The 20,094-nt window shown below is 43.3% G+C and overlaps 1 protein-coding gene across 1 annotated transcript in view; it reads right to left on the bottom strand.

The window, feature by feature from the left end:
• Positions 1 to 20,094, bottom strand: part of LOC126353909 (BAI1-associated protein 3) — a 1,859,046-nt gene that overhangs the window by 566,279 nt on the left and 1,272,673 nt on the right. The gene's annotated exons all lie outside the window — the stretch shown is intronic.

Raw genomic sequence — 20,094 nt, 5'->3', positions numbered from 1 at the left:
TTCAAAGCCACGATTATTTACTCATATTGGCCGGCCGGTGTGGCCGTGCGGTTCTAGGCGCCTCAGTCTGGAACTGCGTGACCGCTACGGTCGCAGGTACGAATCCTGCCTCAGGCATGGATGTGTGTTATGTCCACAGGTTAGTTAGGTTTAAGTAGTTCTAAGTTCTAGGGGACTGATGACCACAGATGTTAAGTCCCATAGTGCTCAGAGCCATTTGAACGATTTTTTAATCTAGCATTTGCAACAAAAGGCACAGCTATAGCTAGCATAGTTTCCTAGAAATAAATTTTTGCAATCATAGGAAAAATTTATGCTCAACCCGCATGAAACAGTACTTCACTCGTCATTCAAAATCTTGGAATCGACCTGGCTGCGGCCCATTGTCTAGCTTTGGACTTGCTCTTTCGATATTCTACGTTTGCCTGACGACGACCTGAACATCGCATTGGTTTCCGATTCACGTCTCACAGCCTTCCAACTGGCGCCGCTCTTTCTTCCATGTGTACTGTATAGCTGGAACATCCTGTGGCCCGTCTACTCATAGTCATGCCACTCCCTTGTCCGGCTACTTCCGCATGGTACTGTCTTGCCAGATAGTATAGAGAATAATGGATAGCTGATTAAGAACCATAAAGAGATTTTACAATAGAAGCAATTACATATAAATATTTCGACTGCAGCAAGGAAAAATTTTGCAAATTCAGCTCATGAAATGTACGACATAGATAACGTGACAGGAAAACAGTAGTCCCCTCCATGACAGAGAGTATATTAAATTATAGTTGCCGGCCGCGGTGGTCTAGCGGTTCAGGCGCACAGTCCAGAACCGCGCGACTGCTGCGGTCGCAGCTTCGAATCCTGCCTCGGGCATGGATGTGTGCGATGTCCTTAGGTTAGTTAGGTTTAAGTAGTTCTAAGTTCTAGGGACTGATGACCACAGATGTTAAGTCCCATAGTGCTCAGAGCTACACTCCTGGAAATGGAAAAAAGAACACATTGACACCGGTATGTCAGACCCACCGTACTTGCTCAGGACACTGCGAGAGGGCTGTACAAGCAATGATCACACGCACGGCACAGCGGACACACAAGGAACCGCGGTGTTGGCCGTCGAATGGCGCTAGCTGCGCAGCTTTTGTGCACCGCCGCCGTCAGTGTCAGCCAGTTTGCCGTGGCATACGGAGCTCCATCGCAGTCTTTAACACTGGTAGCATGCCGCGACAGCGTGGACGTGAACCGTATGTGCAGTTGACGGACTTTGAGCGAGGGCGTATAGTGGGCATGGGGGAGGCCGGATGGACGTACCGCCGAATTGCTCAACACGTGGGGCGTGAGGTCTCCACAGTACATCGATGTTGTCGCCAGTGGTCGGCGGAAGGTGCACGTGCCCGTCGACCTGGGACCGGACCGCAGCGACGCACGGATGCACGCCAAGACCGTAGGATCCTACGCAGTGCCGTAGGGGACCGCACCGCCACTTCCCAGCAAATTAGGGACACTGTTGCTCCTGGGGTATCGGCGAGGACCATTCGCAACCGTCTCCATGAAGCTGGGCTACGGTCCCGCACACCGTTAGGCCGTCTTCCGCTCACGCCCCAACATCGTGCAGCCCGCCTCCAGTGGTGTCGCGACAGGCGTGAATGGAGGGACGAATGGAGACGTGTCGTCTTCAGCGATGAGAGTCGCTTCTGCCTTGGTGCCAATGATGGTCGTATGCGTGTTTGGCGCCGTGCAGGTGAGCGTCACAATCAGGACTGCATACGACCGAGGCACACAGGGCCAACAGCCGGCATCATGTTGTGGGGAGCGATCTCCTACACTGGCCGTACACCTCTGGTGATCGTCGAGGGGACACTGAATAGTGCACGGTACATCAAAACCGTCATCGAACCCATCGTTCTACCATTCCTAGACCGGCAAGGGAACTTGCTGTTCCAACAGGACAATGCACGTTCGCATGTATCCCGTGCCACCCAACGTGCTCTAGAAGGTGTAAGTCAACTACCCTGGCCAGCAAGATCTCCGGATCTGTCCCCCATTGAGCATGTTTGGGACTGGATGAAGCGTCGTTTCACGCGGTCTGGACGTCCAGCACGAACGCTGGTCCAACTGAGGCGCCAGGTGGAAATGGAATGGCAAGCCGTTCCACAGGACTACATCCAGCATCTCTACGATCGTCTCCATGGGAGAATAGAAGCCTGCATTGCTGCGAAAGGTGGATATACACTATACTAGTGCCGACATTGTGCATGCTCTGTTGCCTGTGACTATGTGCCTGTGGTTCTGTCAGTGTGATCATGTGATGTATCTGACCCCAGGAATGTGTCAATAAAGTTTCCCCTTCCTGGGACAATGAATTCACGGTGTTCTTATTTCAATTTCCAGCAGTGTATTTAAACCATTCTTTGAAATTATAGTTGTTACACAGTTCAAAGCAGTACGTCTTTTTTATAACGTAGCTGAATCATGGAAGTTGATCCAAGAAAACGTCTTCGCTGTTAACATCATGAAGCACGCAGAAGCTGAGTAGGACTAAGGTGACATGGCCGACGCAGTAGGCAACGGAGCTTGCGGGTAAAATAAAAAATTTAAGTAATTCCATATGAACAATTTAATAAGGCGGGTCGCGGTGCTCAGGGGAGTGCGATTCTAGTTTCTGTGCTAAAGAAGAGGATGGAAGGTGTTCTGTGGACGATAGCATAGAGGTGATTTTAGGCAGAAATGAGCGTGATATTGTCAAGCATAGGGGACGCTAACTTAGCGCAGCTTCTCTAGCTTTTTTCGCACAGATCACGTCTCAGAATTCAGCAATTAGCCATAAAACCTACACTATTTAAGAAATATTTTAAACGTGCCACATTAATCAAATAAACTTTTGTGGACTATACAATAACGTGGGTAAAAAAGTATTACACTGTGATAAGAGATGACAAAGTGATAGAATTAAGTGCCAGTGAACATTTTTTTTTCCATCACCTTTCAGTGTGGATCCTATACGTTACTTCTCCTTCCGATATTTCGGCTGATAATGATACAGCCATCTTCAATGTGAGCTGGAGTTAAAACCACTTGACACAATACTGTTGAGCGAACGCGTGTGCGTCAGAGGTGAAATTGTCCACAACAAAAACAATGGCTAGAGATAAGTTTCTGTGATTATCAAGCGAACCTTATGGACTGAGCCTCTTAGATTTTCTTCATACTTGCAGGATTTGTAGGGCACTACCCGTACATCACTTTCGTTAAGCAGTACGACAAAATTCTAAAAGAAGAAAACATAAGAAATTGTCTTTGAGGACTGGAATATTTCCGAGTGCTGTTAAGTTAAAAACGTATCATGATATGAGAAACATCTTGCTCACGCTGGAAGCTTATGTTGACATTTTTCCCAACATTTGCGTATTGGATTTGGATTTTTGTAAAATGTCGACTTAAGCTACACACATTGCATTTCTTTTATATTTACCCAGACATGTTTCGTTACCTATGTGTGATCCGTAGGTCCAAAAAATCTGTAACATATTCATTTTGTTTCATTTGCTTCAGCTGATCACCTGAAAATTACATTGCTAGTGATGTGGACTTCTTTTGACCTTATTTTTTTTCTTTTTTACAGCCTATCACCTGCAAAGTAACCATGCAGAAATGTACTTATTTTTGAAATACACTTTTGTGGGTTGTGGATGTGTATGTCACAGCGCTTACGTTTTCCGTCCTGTTGTGCATCTCTGGTGGACATCTCTTTCTATTGTCATTATGTACGCCATTTGCCACACTTTTTTTGTATTTTACTCAAAACGAGATTTGAGCTAACACTTACGTCTCCATATTCACTGGAAGGCGGTTTTTTATTGTTGCCACTCATTTGTTCATCGTTTTGCTTCTATTCAGTGGGGCGTTAATTTTGAATGTTTCGTGAGAACTGTTGTGGTGCATTTGCTCGGTGAGAAATTATCTGATGTGATGCGCGCGCGCGCTTGTGTGTGTGTGTGTGTGTGTGTGTGTGTGTGTGTGTGTGTGTGTGTGTGGAGAATGTGACGTAGGGGCTAAAAAAAAGGTGGGCAGGGGATTGAGAAACAGATATATAGCAAAATCGTGATAGTCTACTAATTATCAAGTCGCTGCTTGCAGTATTATTTGTACTTATGTTTTTACTTTTATTTAAATACTATATTTTATTAACAAGTGAAAATTTTTATCAGTAAGTATTGAATCACGATTTTCTATCAAAATTAACATGTTTCTACTTTTAATTACTGCTCATATGTAATTACGACACAGATAGGTGAAATACCTCATCGTTAAATTTAAAAAATATATACATGTCAGTATTACTGTGCAGCCCCTATTAATAAAACGTATTTTATTTTATATATGATATTTTGTATTTTTGTATTTTTGTATCAAATTTTAAATTATTGTGAATACTAGAGTTATCATAAGTAATTAAAATAATATATTATTACTATAAGAAATTATGATTTAGTATTTGTTAATTAACATTTCAATTTTTTAATTAATTGTGCAATGAATTATCATATAATGTGAAGAATATGCAGCCATACTAAGTGCCAGTCCGGTGTATGGGAGTAAACCGTCAGCATCAACTAGTAGCCGCGAGGTAGCCGCTGTCGTACTGAGAACCTGAATCTAGAGAAGGCAGGTAAGTAGTTGAACGTGAAGGACGTAGCAAATTAAGCTGGGATGGTAGCGCTGTACAAGAAAATTTCATAGGAAATTTTTAATTTACTTAAATTTAGGATTTCTGCATTTTCTTAAAGATAATATGTTAAAGAAATCCATTAAAAGAAGTACTTTGCTCAATCTTCAGAAAGGTGTATGATGTTTATACTATCAACATTCATGTTTATTTAGGTAGTCTTATTCTCTAGAAACATTTAGTATAAGAACTGTTTTAATAATTTGAATTTCGGAAGTGAAAAATCACTCGAATAATATGAAATCAGTAGGACTAACAGTGAAATGCCCGATCCCTTTTACACAATTCACAAATGGAACATTATTATTTGTATTGAAAGTGGAAACACCTTAAGGTCGCCGCAAATATGTCACTGACTATCACTGTTCTTGATGATTTTACATAAGTTTGTCACCAATAGGGAGAAATACAACTTTCAAACTGTGCAAAGAAGACTAAATGAACAGTCTCTACTCTTCATATCATGAGTAATTTCTACGGCTTCCTTACAACATTTTACTCGTACATTAATTTAGACCACAAGATTGGACTGCATTGCAGCAAAGGGTGTAATTTTTTTCTCCTTCTTCCGATAAACCGAAACATTCACATTTGGAGATAGGGCATCCCTTTCTTGTAGGCGTGATGCTACAAGTTCAGCTCTAGGTTTTGAAAGGCCCTGGTCCGTTATGAGATCACCTAGCTGATTTGCGTCACTCCGGATCACTTGCCAGTTTCAAAATCTCTGTTATTTGAAGTCCTAGGCTCAGCCAGAATGAGCTTCTTCATTACTGTCTTTAGCGTGAAAGCTGTATTCATTCACTAATCTGTAACAGCTAGCTCTTCTTCATGTCGAGTAGAACGCATGGCAGACGGAGTATTAGAACTGGTCACAGACATTTTCTTTTTCTAGGAAACTTCGAGCTTAATAATGTAGAAATAACAATCCATTACATGTTCAGTGCTCTCCCTTTTGTGCCATAGGAATTACGTAGGACATTGAACTCTTTTGCCTTCAGTCCCGTTTCAGAGATTACTGCCACTAATGTTGCGTGGAGAACACTGTAGCTCAGATGGACCTGCTACACGCCAGCGATTCCTACTGTCATCAAGAAATGTAGATCTTATTATGATCTCTGTAGAAGATCGAAACCCGTCATCTTAAAATAATACGTAACAACTTAAATGTGGCCACGACTGTGTTTGCTAAATAAGTTCTACTATTAATAGGTCGCTGTTTTCCTGGAACGATTTCCCGAAAACTTTTGAATGTTTCACATTCATCTTAAAATAAAACACAAAAATAATGCCCAGAAACAAAAAAAGGTTCAAATGGCTCTAAGCAGTATGGGACTTAACGTCTGAGTTCATCAGTCTCCTAGACGTAGAACTAATTAAACCCAACTAACCTAAGGACATCACACACATTCATTCTGAAGGCGGGATTCGAACCTGCGACAGTAGGAGCAGCGCGGTTCCGGACTGAAGCGCCTAGAACTGCTCGACCACAGCGGCCGGCTGCTCAGAATCTCTTTAGAACAGAACATAAGTGCAAATTACAATATCAATGAAGTAAGGAATGGAACCACTACGTACTGAAAGCTGAATATTATTATTCTTATATTGTGTCATTCTTGTCATCTGTGTCAAAAGTAATTACGTTGGTTATAAATTTCTTCTACTTTTCTTTATTCACGAAAATTATCGATAAACTAAAACCCTAGCTGAATTTCAATTTTCTATGCGATACTCGTTACCTTGCAAAGGAAGACGGAGACTGGAATACGTCAAGCAAATAATTGAGGACGTAGGTTGCAAGTGCTGAGGTTAGCACAGGAAAGGAATTCGTGGCGGGCCGCATCAAACCAGTCAGTAGACTGATGACAAAAAAATCGTTACCTGCACGATGGAACTGGTAAAGATTAGCTTATACTGTGCTGTTTACATTCTCACTGTTGCGCGGTGCTATTGGAACAGTCGAGGAGATGTGAAAGGATCTTCAGTGACATAGCCGACCAAAAAAGTCGAGCAAATCATCTGTCGTTGAGCACTGATTCAAGTATAACTATGAAATGAGATACGACGACCAGCATCGCGGTACAAACTCCAAGTTTCAGGGACATCGTAATTAGTTTATCAGAAAAAGTTGCAGAAAATCTAATAAACCGGGACGGAGGTTTCAATTTAAGCAAAACTTGGTGTCTGGCACTCAGTGACGGCTAGAAAACTCTGACTGTGCGGGTCAAGGAATAACAGTACGGGCTCTGACGGGCATCAAACAGCGTAGCGGGTAATGGGTATCGAACTCAGCTATAAATATCGGCGCGGCGCCAACAATAGTTCACGATCCGCTTGGTGTTCAGGAAGCGAGTACGCATAACAGCACGACTCGCAGCACCTGAAATATCGCGTAGAAAAAAAGAATCAGCATCTCGGCTGAACACCTGAAAATACACCATTAAACACGGACGCTGAAAAACCTGTGAAATCGCAAAGGTAAATTCTCCTGTATGAGCAGTAATTCCAGTCACTCGCATGTCGCGCATGTAATCTTAGAATACTCATGCACAGTTTGTTATCTAAGGTGCTCTACGCAGATAGCACATCGGTGTATATACCAAGCTTGTGTCCAAATTTGCTTGAAGTGTCTAAAACACAACTATGGCCAGCACTCCTTCATTTTTATCGCTGCCATCCACATTTTATATCTTAGAACTTACGCTACACATACATTAAATAAGATTAATTCCTTGTTCAAAAATACAGGAACGCTAGTATCATATTAGTTTTCGCTCTAACCTACGCCGTTATTTTACGTTAACCCCTTTTACACTGTCCTTTTTTCCTGCTCCTCTACACTATCCTTAACACAACATTCAAGGTCTAGTTAGTTACGCTACTTGTTACCTCACTCCCTTGGGAGCTGCTAGTTCACGCCCTGCTATATACTGATGCCTTCACAGCCGTCCCCAAATTGCGGCCGTCTCAGCTGATCGACAGCACCGTCGTCATCGTCATTACCACCTTCAGTACCAGCATCAAAATAATCACTTCCGATATATAATAAAACCTCACTATCAGCAACTGCAGATCATAAAATCAGTGACTATGATATAAATTTATGTATCTGACTGCACACCATAATGATTTTCTTAACCATAATCTATGAAAACACACTGTTTAGTACGTGACGGAGGGAATATCTCGCCAATTTTATGAAGTTTCTATTCTAATCCACTGACGTGTCGAGCATGGAGAAAGTGACCGTCCCTACGCACCGTGATCTGGCTTATCTTTTTCTCATGAGAACGCAACCCGTGGTCGTGCGGTAGAGTTCTCGCTTCCCACGCCCGGGTTCCCGGGTTCGATTCCCGGCGAGATCAGAGATTTTCTCTGCCTCGTGATGACTGGGTGTTGTGTGATGTCCTTAGGTTAGTTAGGTTTAAGTAGTTCTAAGTTCTAGGGAACTGATGACCATAGATGTTAAGTCCCATAGTGCTCAGAGCCATTTGAACCATTTTTCTCATGACCCCTACGTGAAATACACAGGGTTTGGACAGAAACTAGAAATAACCGTGAGAAATGAATGCCTGATTATAAATGCAGATACCAGACAAGCGCTGCAGGTTGCACTGTTCTATTTGACCGTAAAAGGCAACAGCGTTCTGTGTCATTTTGAGTGATTTATGTCGCAATTAAGTGAAGCAGAATGTAGGCAAATTGTACGCGCTCGAATGGTGGGTGTTTTTGTAAGGAAGGTAGCCGAAGTATTGGGTGTTTCAAGAGATACAGTATCGAATATTTGTACCGCATATAGGGGAGGCGAAAAAAAAATCATCCATTAAGTCACAAAAGGACGAAAGTACACTACTGGCCATTAAAACTACAACACCGAGAAGAAATGCAAATGATAAACGGGTATTCATTGGACAAATATATCATACTAGAACGGATAAGTGATTACATTTTCACGCAATTTGGGTGCATAGATCCTGAGAAATCAGTATCTAGAACAACCACCTCTGGTCGTAATAATGGCCTTGATACTCCTGGACATAACAGTCAAACAAAGCTTGGATGGCGTGTACAGGTACAGCTGCCCATGCAGTTTCAACACGATACCACAGTACCACAGTTCATCAAGAGTAGTGACTGGCGTATTGAGCCGAACCAGTTGCTTGGCCACCATTGACCAGACGTTATCAGTTCATGAGGGATTTGGAGACTGTGCTGGCCAGGACAGCAGTTGAACATTTTCTGTATCCAGAAAGGCTCGTAGAGGACCTGCAACATGCGGTCGTGAATTATCCTACTGAAATGTAGGGTTTCGCAGGGATCGAATGAAGGGTAGAGCCACGGGTCGTAACACGTCTGAAATGTAACGTTCACGGTTCAAAGTGCCGTCAATGCGAACAAGAGGTGACCGAGACGATCCATTACAGCCATGCGGATAAGATGCCTGTCATCTCGACTGTTAGTGATACGATGCCGTTGGAATCCAGCGTGGCGTTCCGTATTACCCTCTTGAACCCACCGATTCCATATTCTTCTAACAGTCATTGGATCTCGACCAACGCGAGCATTAATGTAGTGATACAATAAACCGCAATCGCGATAGGCTACAATCCGACCTTTATCAAAGTCGAAAACATTATGGTACGCATTTCTCGTTACACAAGGCATCAGGACGACGTTTCACCAGGCAACTGCCGGTCAACTGCGTATGAGAAATCGGTAGGAAACTTTCGTCATATCAGCACGTTGTAGGTGTCGCCACCGGCGCCAACCTTGTGTGGATGCTCTGAAAAGCTTATCATTTGCATATCACAGCATCTTCTTCCTGTCGGTTAAATTTCGCGTCTGTAGCACGTCATCTTCATGGTGTAGCAATTTTAATGGCTGTTAGTGTACGTGTTGAGTGATCGTAACGGACGAAAAATAAGAGGACAGTGGTCGTTAAAGTCACTGAAAAACTCACTACCGCACTCTGAAACGCTGTCAGCACCTAAGCAACATGGTATGAGGCCCAAAAGTAGACAATTTCACGGTGAGCTGGGTTTCCAAAACCACTCATCAGTGATGCAAATCCTCGTAAGAGGGAAACGTCCCGAGAGTGTAGTATGGCGGGAGTTCAATGATGATTTGGGCAGCCAAGTTGAGTTAGTCTATGGGCCCTATGGTGACTCTGCGAGGTTGCGTTACTGCCAAGGAGCACGTGATCATTCTGGCTGATTATGTCCCTCCTATGGTAACACGTTTGTTCTCTCGTGATGATGGTGTGTTTTAAGACCGCAGGGCTCCTGCTCACACAGTTCGCATCGTCCAGAACTGGTTTTGTAATTACGGGGATGAGCTGTTGCATCTCCTGTGGGCATCACAGTCACTATATCTAAAACTTGAGCCTTTTTCGATCAACACTGAAGAAAAGAGTGCGTGATCGCTATCCATCATTAACTAAACTTGCCACTGTACTGCAGGTTGAACGATATAAGGTTCCTTCCAAAAACATGCAGGACGTGTACTTATCCATTCTAAGAGGGCTGGAAGCTGTTTAGAATGCCACCGGTTTTACTATACCATATTAGGCTTGGTAATGTGTTGACTTTTTGTCTGAATCTGCATTTATGTCTATAAATGTGTGCATTTACGTATTTTTGTTCAGCCCCTGTTTTGTTTGCAGGATGTTGAGTACGAGTACAGCAGGCTGTAACTCATCCCAGTGGTTTGATTCTGAACCCATGTTGATTCATGGGGAGGGGACGTTAATTTGATTCAGGAATGACGTAATGTTTGAGCTTAGAATAAGCTCTAGAATTGACTAAGAGACTGGCATCAGCGATATCTTATAATTCTTTGAATCCTAACTACGATGTTTTTGTTATGGAAGTGACCTGTCCTCTTTTTCAGGTGCATGGGACTACTCGCAGCTCAAACGTTTGTCAGTTTATGGCTAGGGAAGGTGTAAGGTGTCAGGCAAATCCAACACCTTCCTTGAAAACACTGACATTAAGCAAATCCAGTAGTATGTCACATAGCTCCGAATAAATCGTGACATTAAATTAACCAAAGTAATACGAGTAACGAGTGAGCAAATGGAATGCCACAGACTAACACAAGAATGCCTAAATGCATGTCATACCTTCCCACCGTGAGACACACGCAGTTCCGAGGGGAGAAACGAGAGCAGAAGCCGAGAGCAGAACCGTGTTAAACTGAAGGCTCTACGATAAGGGACGGACACCCACGTCGCCAGCTAACCGCTAGGACCACCTCCAGCCCATATTAAAAGCTAGAGCTCTCCAGAAGAACAGTATAGATCTTATGGTAACACAAAAAGGGCCGCGTGAGACCTTTTCGCGTCTCTGTTACGTCAGGACCATCCCCCAGCCCATGTTAAAAGATAGAGCCATCCAGAAGAACAGTACAGATCTTACGATAACGCTAAAAGGCCCACACCAGCTGCAAGTTTTAGCGTGAGACTTTTTCGCGTCTCTTTTACGTTGCAAACTTTAAAAACATTGCCCCACCACGAAAAGTATAACGTTTCTCATTGGATAGACAGAATTTTTGTAGGCGGAACTTAAGATTAACATTGAGACCCTGAATGGTCAGATGAAAACACAGCCACATAGTTTTTTTAAAACCAATTTCGGTAAATTGTAGTAAGGAGAAGTTAGGACAGAGTTGCTTCCGAGACGGCGAGGTGAGCGGAGCTGTGCTGCCCTCCGCCCCCTGACGATCACCGATAAGGTAATGAACGCACTTGATACTGCATAACAGCGCATGAAGCTTCAGTCATAACTGCAGAAGTCTCATGTGTTACACCCCCTTTTTGCGTAATACTAGTGTCGATCGTCAATTAAAGCTCATGGTGTTCACATTTGCCACTTGAAGTAAAAATCTGAAACGCGATGATTTTTCTGTTATATAGTTATTGAGAAGCCACATCGGCCACTGTAATTTACGACAAGTTAGATAAGTAATTAAAGATAATTGAGTGTCACTGTAGACCATTTTGATAGTTTTCTCTTTTGTGAAACTTAATTTAAACCTAGATTATATATGTGACATGGCATAGGTCATTCTTCGATCCATTGTAGAACTTGGAAACCCATTTAGGGAATATTCGTTCACATTTTTGTTGAAAGCAGTTGGTTTTTACCATCCTGTATTAAAACATTTCCTTTTATCAATAGTGCAATTTATAAACAATGTTTTGTGAATTGAATAAAATTTCTAATGGTAAACTTTGTAAGTAGGATGTTTAGGTTCTTATATAGGTAACGCCGCCGCCACGTAGCGCTCTGTTTGAAAATCACTGGCTGTGCTGTGTGCAATCTGTGGCTGGTTTGGATTGTTGTCTGCAATTGTAGTGTTGGGCAGTTGGATGTTAACAGCGCGTAGTGCTGCGCAGTTGTAGGTGAGACGCCAGCAGTGGTAGATGTGGGGAGAGAGATGGCGGAGTTTTGAAATAGGTAAGACTGGATGTCATGAACTGCTATATACATTATGACTTTTGATCACTATTGAGGTAAATACATTGTTTGTTCTCTATCAAAATCTTTCATTTGCTAATTATGCCTGTCAGTAGTTAGTACCTTCAGTAGTTTGAATCTTTTATTTAGCTGGCAGTAGTGGCGCTCGCTGTATTGCAGTAGTTCGAGTAACCAAGATTTTTGTGAGGTAAGCGATTTGTGAAACGTAATGGTTAATGTTAGTCAGGGCCATTTTTTGTAGAGATTTTTGAAAGTCAGATTGCGTTCCTCTAAAAATATTGTGTGTCAGTTTAAGCACAATCTTGCACAATTTTTCAAAGGGAACGTTTCAACTTAACTGCTTTTTCGACATTATTTTACCAGCTAACTGAAAATAGGAAAGCCTTGAACCCCTTCCACTAAATTTAGTTAGTATTAAGATTCTCTTACAGGGAGTGCAGTGGAGCTGACGCTGAAAGCATTACATATTTGGTTATATCATCGCTAGTCTCACTGAACTATTCTGAATTCTACATGTCATCTGTGGTCTGGCGTCTCCTTAGCAGCAACAGGTCCCAGGGTCAAACTAGTCAATTCCCTAAACAACACGCTCAGAGCGTCGTTGCGCGAAAGTGGTAGGGAGGCACGATATAGAACAAACAGACACCACGCAGAATGTTAGACAGGAACTATTTCAGTGGCAAATTGAATACAGTGTTTTACATAGAGAGGTAGCTATCAATCTTGGCCCCAGTGTGACAATTGCCAAGAGCTAATTGGATATTGCCATATCTGGTCGGCTAACACAGCTTCATAAATGATGCCATTTTTCTAATAATTTTATCTTGAGCGGCTTGAATGAAAGTTGCACTATATGTGCCCTAGAGGAGTCGTTTGGACACCTGTTGCTTTGGCGCTGTCGTCTGTGTAGCTAACCTGTTAAAAGTTACGAGAATATTTGTGGAACAGCGAAACATATTCCTGAATAGCGTCTATGAACGAAACCTAGCAAAGTCTTGACGACCGTCGCTGACATACACCTACAAACAGCACTGGTATTCTATGCTTTCTGAAATCTCAGTTTCCATCTAACGGTGACAAATTTTATAGACATAAAAACATAAATGCAGGAAGAACCTATTGTTAGGAGTCTTTTGTAGAATCAATGCTTGTGGGAAATATCGAATAAAGTGTTCAAAGAATAGCTTTCGATGTTTATCTTCCCGGTGCAGTTTGTCTCATCCCCAACATTAGACTAACTCAAATGACGAGCAGTGAGACAATGCAACATAAAGACTGTCCTGACAAACTTAACGGTACTTCATTTCCTATATTTCTGTATCGAAGTTACAGAAATTATGGTTGTTCTCGTGCAGTTATGGGAGTCATGGCAACGTTTCCGTAGAGAAGCCTTTGTAATTTTTTTCTACCCTAGGAACATACTTGTTTTGTTACTTGGGCTGGTGCTCGAGAAGTACACATTGCCTGTCCTTCAGCAGAGCGTCAGATGCGATGTTACGAGAAAGTATTGATAGGCTGGTATGTAGAGCAAATGGTCGTGGGGCATTGACAGATATCATACTTCATATTATGAAGTGGAAGTCTTTTCCCGACAGTGGGTTAGATGGAAGGCCCACAGATAAACAAGCAAACAGAAATAAGGTAAATAATAACGAATTAAAAAAGAGAACAAATGCGAATTCGGATGGGGTGAGCGTGATTGAAACTTGGCTTAAAAAACGAAAATATAACGGCTGTTAGCTAAATTCTGCATCTTTAGTTAAGTCACAGGTTGTAAACCAATCGACTCCCACTGATAAGGCTTAACGGGGTTCGCACCTATTCGTCATCTCAGATTTCGTCCAAATTTATGCTATAGGCAGGGTGTGGCAAGAAATGAAAGTGACCAAAGTTGGTGCTCCAAATGAGAAAGAGTTTAGAAAAAATATCATATTTGGCATGAGTCGGGCGAGGCGTGAGCCATTTATATGAGGGTAGCTTTTACGCAGCGGTTGGAGCAGCGGAATGAGGGCAGAGAAGTAACTCGTGGTTCATGAGGTCGAGTCCCTCTTCGGAAATTTTACTTTAAAAAAAAATCAATTTTGAATTTACTTACACAGCAAACAAACCGAAATAATGTTCAATGTATTGTATTATAGATAGTTTTTTCGTAAAAGGGATGAAAAGGGAAGGCGGAGGGAAATACGGGATTTAAAATACATTTATCAGAAAGGACTGTACTTGTAGCTTCTACGATGAATCTGCAAATATCTTTCCAAGAAGGGATTAAAATAAAATGGACAATCACTTGCTGGAAATTTGCTTGCGGTCTCAAAGTTTTCTTTCCCTTTATTTTTCATGTCTTTTACGAAAATGTTGATAAGATGTGAGTGAATACAAGTCACTGAATGTTGGTTTATTTGCAAAGTAAGTAACGTTTAAATTGAAAAAAAAGGTGCTGTAGCTTACTAACTTATCGATACTGCAGGAGCCGGCACTTTGAAAATATCTGCGGGTGCCGCGAGCGGCGTTACGAACACCGCAACAAATGAAGAACCTCGATGCCGTCGATCAATGGAAACTGCCAAGACGGTGTTATAAGCGGCGGACACCAGTGCGCCAGTCTTGTAGTTCAAGCTTACTTCTAGGTGCTAATTGGTGACGAACGTTATTCGGAGTAATTGATAGCTCTACCGGAAAATATTCAGTGTACAGAGAGACACGCCCGTGTCGGGCGTCTGCTTATAGCTAGCCACGGCTGTCACAAGCTACCAACACTGCAGCATTTTTTCACCCACAAAATGAGTAAGATATATTTGTTTAAAGTATGCTTGCGTCAACTAATCTTTTTCTTGGCTGTTCAGATTCCAAGAACGGCAGATCCCTTTGGCCACCTTCCACCATTTATCGTTAGCAACAAGGACATAACGCTGGTCTCCTCGGAACATAGCGCCTGCCAACTCGTATCACGAGTCAACGGGCTACGAGGTTACGGGCCTCTGATTACCGTTCTGTACCGTTTGCGCTGTGCCAGTCGCTGTCTGGAAGCTGCCCTAACATGAATGGTTGACTCCTCGTACGATCTGCGCAAAAAATAATATTTTCCCTAAACGCTTTCTCTTCTGGAGCATCCATTTCCGTCACTTTCATTTCTCGCAAACACCACAAATTTGGACGAAATCGGAGATAATGGGCATTCGCGCCCTCATTGTTAGTTACGAGTACCTTATCTCTGAAATTGGCTGAATTACTCTTATTTCGCTACAATAGCTCAGCTTTATTCTCAGAACTGTGTTATTATCTGGTAAAGCCAAAGCAGACTCTCATCCAGTTCATAAGTATGAATTTCAGTACAAGCAACAACTAGCGGTAACACAAATCGTTTGTATCAGCGTTGAATGTACTCCTAGCTGCAAGATAATGCTTGCATTCATAAGTTACAGAACGTGAGCACTTGCGTAGGGAGGTACATGGAAATTCCCTATAACTGCATGCCCATTTACCATTTTTAAACGTTGTTAAATTTACATCTACAGTGATGCTCTGCAAGCCACAATACGATGCATACTGGTTGGTACCACTATTAGTCTTCTGCTTTCCTGTTCCACTCGCATTTTCAGCGAGGGAAAAACGATTATCTAGATGCCTCCGTATGAGCCCTAATTTCTCATACCTTATCTTAGTGGTTCTCACGACCAATGCATGTTGGCGGCAGTGGAATCATTCGGCAGTCAGCCTCAAATGCCGGTTCTCTGAATTTTCTCAATAGTCTTTCTTGAAGAGAACGTTGTCTTCCTTCCAGATTTGCAAATCTGATTAGCATGCGTAAAGCAAGCGATAACCGTTGTTGTCACTCTTAATCATAATTTTAGTGTTAGTTAAATTGCTGATATCATCTCCGTTATCTATCTGCTCCTTCAAAGCGCGCAGATGTATGGGGTCAGGAACAATTCTGATAACGCGAGGACAGTGTGTTTATTAAAAAGTGGGACATAAAAAGTCCCGCAAACAGAAAAAAGCTGTATTATGGACCATTACGTCGTACGAAAGCCACTTGTACACTATGTAGTCAAAAGTATCCGGACACACCCAGAAACATACATTTTTATATTAGGTGCATTGTGCTGTGCTGCCACCTACTGCTAGTTACTGCAAATCAGCGAACTCAGTAGTCATTAGAAATCGTGAGAGAGCGGAATGGAGCGCTCCGCGGATCTCACGGACTTCGAACGTGGTTGGTTGTCAATTGCGTCATACGGTTGTACGTGAGATTTCGACACTCCTAAGCATCCCTAGGTCCACTGTTTCCCACGTGATAGTGAAGTGGAAACGTGAAGCGACACGTACAGCACAAAAGCGTACAGGCCGACCTCGTCTGTTGACTGACAGAGACCGCCGACAGTTGAAGAGGGTCGCTGTGTGTAATAGGCAGACATCTATCAAGACCATCACACAGGAATTCTAAACTGCATCGGTAACCACTGCAAGTACTATTACGGTTGGGTGGGAGGTGAGAAAACTTGGATTTCATGGTCGAGTGGCTGCTAGTAAGCCACACATGACGCTGTTAAATGCCAAACTACGTTTGGATTGGTGTAAGGAACGTAAAAATTCGATGACTGAACAGTAGAAAAACGTTGTTTGAAGTGACGAATCACAGTACACGATGTGACTATCCCGTGGCAGGGTGTGGGTCCGGCAAATGCCCAGTGAACGTCATCTGCCAGTGTGTGCAGTGCCAATAGTAAAATTCGGAGGCGGTGGTGTTATGGTGTGATCGTATTTTTCATGGAGAGGGCTTTCAACCCTTGATGTTTTGCGTGGCACTATCACATCACAGGCCTACATTGAAGTTTTAAGTACCTTCTTCCTTCCCACTGTGGAAGAGCAATTCATGGATGGCGTTTGCATCTTTCATAGTCCACGGTATGTGTCGGAGTGGTTACACGACAATAACGTCCCTGTAATGCACTGGCCTGCACGCAGTCATGACCTAAATGCTATAGCACACCTTTGGAATGTTTTGGAACGCCGACTCCGCGCCAGGCCTCACAGATTGACATCGATACCTCTCCTCAGTACAGAACTCCGTGAAGAATTCCCCAAGACGCTTTCCAGCACCTGAATGGACGTATGCCTGTGAGAGTGGAAGCAGTCATCAAGGCTAAGGGTGGGCTAACACCACACTGAATTCCATCATTACCGATGGAGGGCGCCACGAACTTGTAAGACATTTTCAGCCAGATGTCAGGATGCTTTTGATCACATAGTGTATGTAGGCACTGCAGGATGCGTGTTGCTAGCAGAAGGTGGCTAAAGAAGGGTGAGTAGTGGGTGCTACTAGACATTCTTCAGCCTTTCTTCGTAAATAATCACTTCATGTGAACATCTGTCGGCTCGGTGTGTACCACAGCATTTAATGTTACTGAAGCGAAGCTCCAAACCTTTAACGACAGGTGACGGGGAAAGTTCTGCTGCTGGAGCATCAGAGCTAATCCATCATTTATTGAACGTTTGTTGTAGGCAGTGTTGTAAAAGATGGGGCAGTACTCCGTCGTGTTGCTTCTCAGGTACTTAAGTTTGCAGTACTACTAGTACGATACCCTCTTCCCACTGTAACACCCCACCACAGGTGAATCAGCTTACTTCCTGTAAAATGATATCCTCATCTTTATCAAGTACACACTTATTTTCTGTAATTTTATACAAATTAAGTGAGGTATAATAACAAAATTTTAATTATCAGGTATGCACATTCCGGTGCAAACTAAAGGATTGAGCCTTCATACTGTCCTCCATTGGAAATGTTCCCGTGGATAACACCAATACTGCAGGTGAAGAAAAAGATATGGAAACACCACCAACACAACACATTGTTATGTCTAATGTGGTGTAGGAAAACATTTGGCATTCCAGTCCTCTCGGAATGCAGAAATAAATTTTCCCTTACGGGTTCAAATGGAATCTTATACCATTCCTCCTGCAAAACAGTGGCAACTTCAGGTAACGATGATGGAGGTGGTTAGCGATCAAGCATTCTTCTCTCCCAAGTCCACGAAGGCTTAATGCACTGCTGGCCATTAAAAGTGCTACACCAATAAGAAATGCAGATGATAAACGGGTATACATTGGACAAATATATTATACTACAACTGACATGTGATTACATTTCCACGCAATTTGGGTGCATAGATCCTGAGAAATCAGTACCCAGGACAACCACCTCTGGCCGCAATAACGGCATTGATACGTCTGGGCATTGAGCAAACAGAGCTTGGATGGCGTGTACAGGTACAGCTGCCCATGCAGTTTCAACACGATACCACAGTTCAACGAGAGTAGTGACTGGCGTATTGTGACGAACCAGTTGCTCGGTCACCATTTACCAGAAGTTTTCAATTGGTGAGAAATCTGAAGAATGTGCTGGCCATTTTCTGTATCCAGAAAGGCCCGTACAGGACCTGCAACATTCGGTCGTGCGTTATCATGCTGAAATGTAGGGTTTCGCAGGGATCGAATGAAGGGTAGAGCCACGGGTCGCAACACATCTGAACTGTAGCGTCCACTGTTCAAAGTGCTGTCAATGGGAACTCGAGGTGATCAAGACGTGTAACCAATGGCACCCCCTACCATCACGCCTGGCGATACGCTAGTATGGCGATGACGAATACACGCTTCCAATATGCGCTCACCGCGATGTCGCCAAACACGGATGCGACCATCATGACGCTGTAAACAGAACCTGGATTCATCCGAAAAAATGACCTTTTGCCATTCGTGCACCCAGGTTCGTCGTTGAGTACACCATCGCAGGCGCTCCAGTATGTGATGCAGCGTCAAGGGTAACCGCGGCCATGGTCTCCGAGCTGATAGTCCATGCTGCTGCTAACGTCGTCGAACTGTTCGTGCATATGGTTGTTGTCTTGCAAGCGTCCCCATCTATTGACTCAGGGATCGAGACGTGGCTGCACGATCCGTTACAGCCATGCGGATAAGATGCCTGTAATCTCGACTGCTAGCGATACGAGGCCGTTGGAATCCATCATGGCGTTCCGTATTAGCCTCCTGAACCCACCGATTCCATATTCTGCTAACAGTCATTGGATCTGGACCAACGCGAGCAGCTATGTCGCGATACGATAAACCTGAATCGCGATAGGCTACAATCCGATCTTTGTCAAAGTCGGAAACGTGATGGTACGCATTTCTCCTCCTTACACGAGGCATCGCAACAACGTATCACCAGGCAATGCCACTCAAGTGCTATTCGTGTATGAGAAATCGGTTGGAAACTTTCCTCATTTCAGCACGTTGTAGGTGTCGCCATCGACGCCAACCTTGTGTGAATGCTCTGAGAAGCTAATCATTTGCATATCACAGCATCTTCTTCCTGTCAGTTAAATTTCGCGTCTGTAGCACGTCATCCTCGTGCTGTAGCAATTTTAATGGCCAGTAGTGTAATATCTGGTGACTGTGGTGCCCAGGGGAGATGCGATACTTCATTCACGTGCTCACAAAACCAGCCCTTGACGATGCGAGCTGCCTGATCAGGGTGCCAGTCATTTTGGAACATAACTTCACCATTAGAGAACAAACATTGTACCATGGGATATATCTGACCAGCCGAAATGGTCACGTAAGCCTTGGGATTAATGCGAAGTAACCACGGGGCCCGTGAAATACCTTGATATGGCAGCATAAATCATCACCGAACTCCCGCCATCTTTCATTCTTTGGACGTAAATTCGTCCAGAAGCTGGAAACAGTGTGGAACAACACTCATCAGACCAAAAGACTGTTTTCCATTGCTTCATCGTCTAGGTTTTATGGCACTACGTTTTCCAATTATGGGAATTCGCATCATTGATGAGTTGTTATGGAATTCCAGCACTCTCTGCAGTTCCCTGTTCTAGAGGG

This window comes from Schistocerca gregaria, chromosome 3 (genome assembly GCF_023897955.1).
Source record: "Schistocerca gregaria isolate iqSchGreg1 chromosome 3, iqSchGreg1.2, whole genome shotgun sequence".
In the NCBI taxonomy this organism is placed as follows: Eukaryota; Metazoa; Arthropoda; class Insecta; order Orthoptera; family Acrididae; genus Schistocerca; species Schistocerca gregaria.
This window is presented reverse-complemented; position numbering and strand designations above follow the sequence as displayed.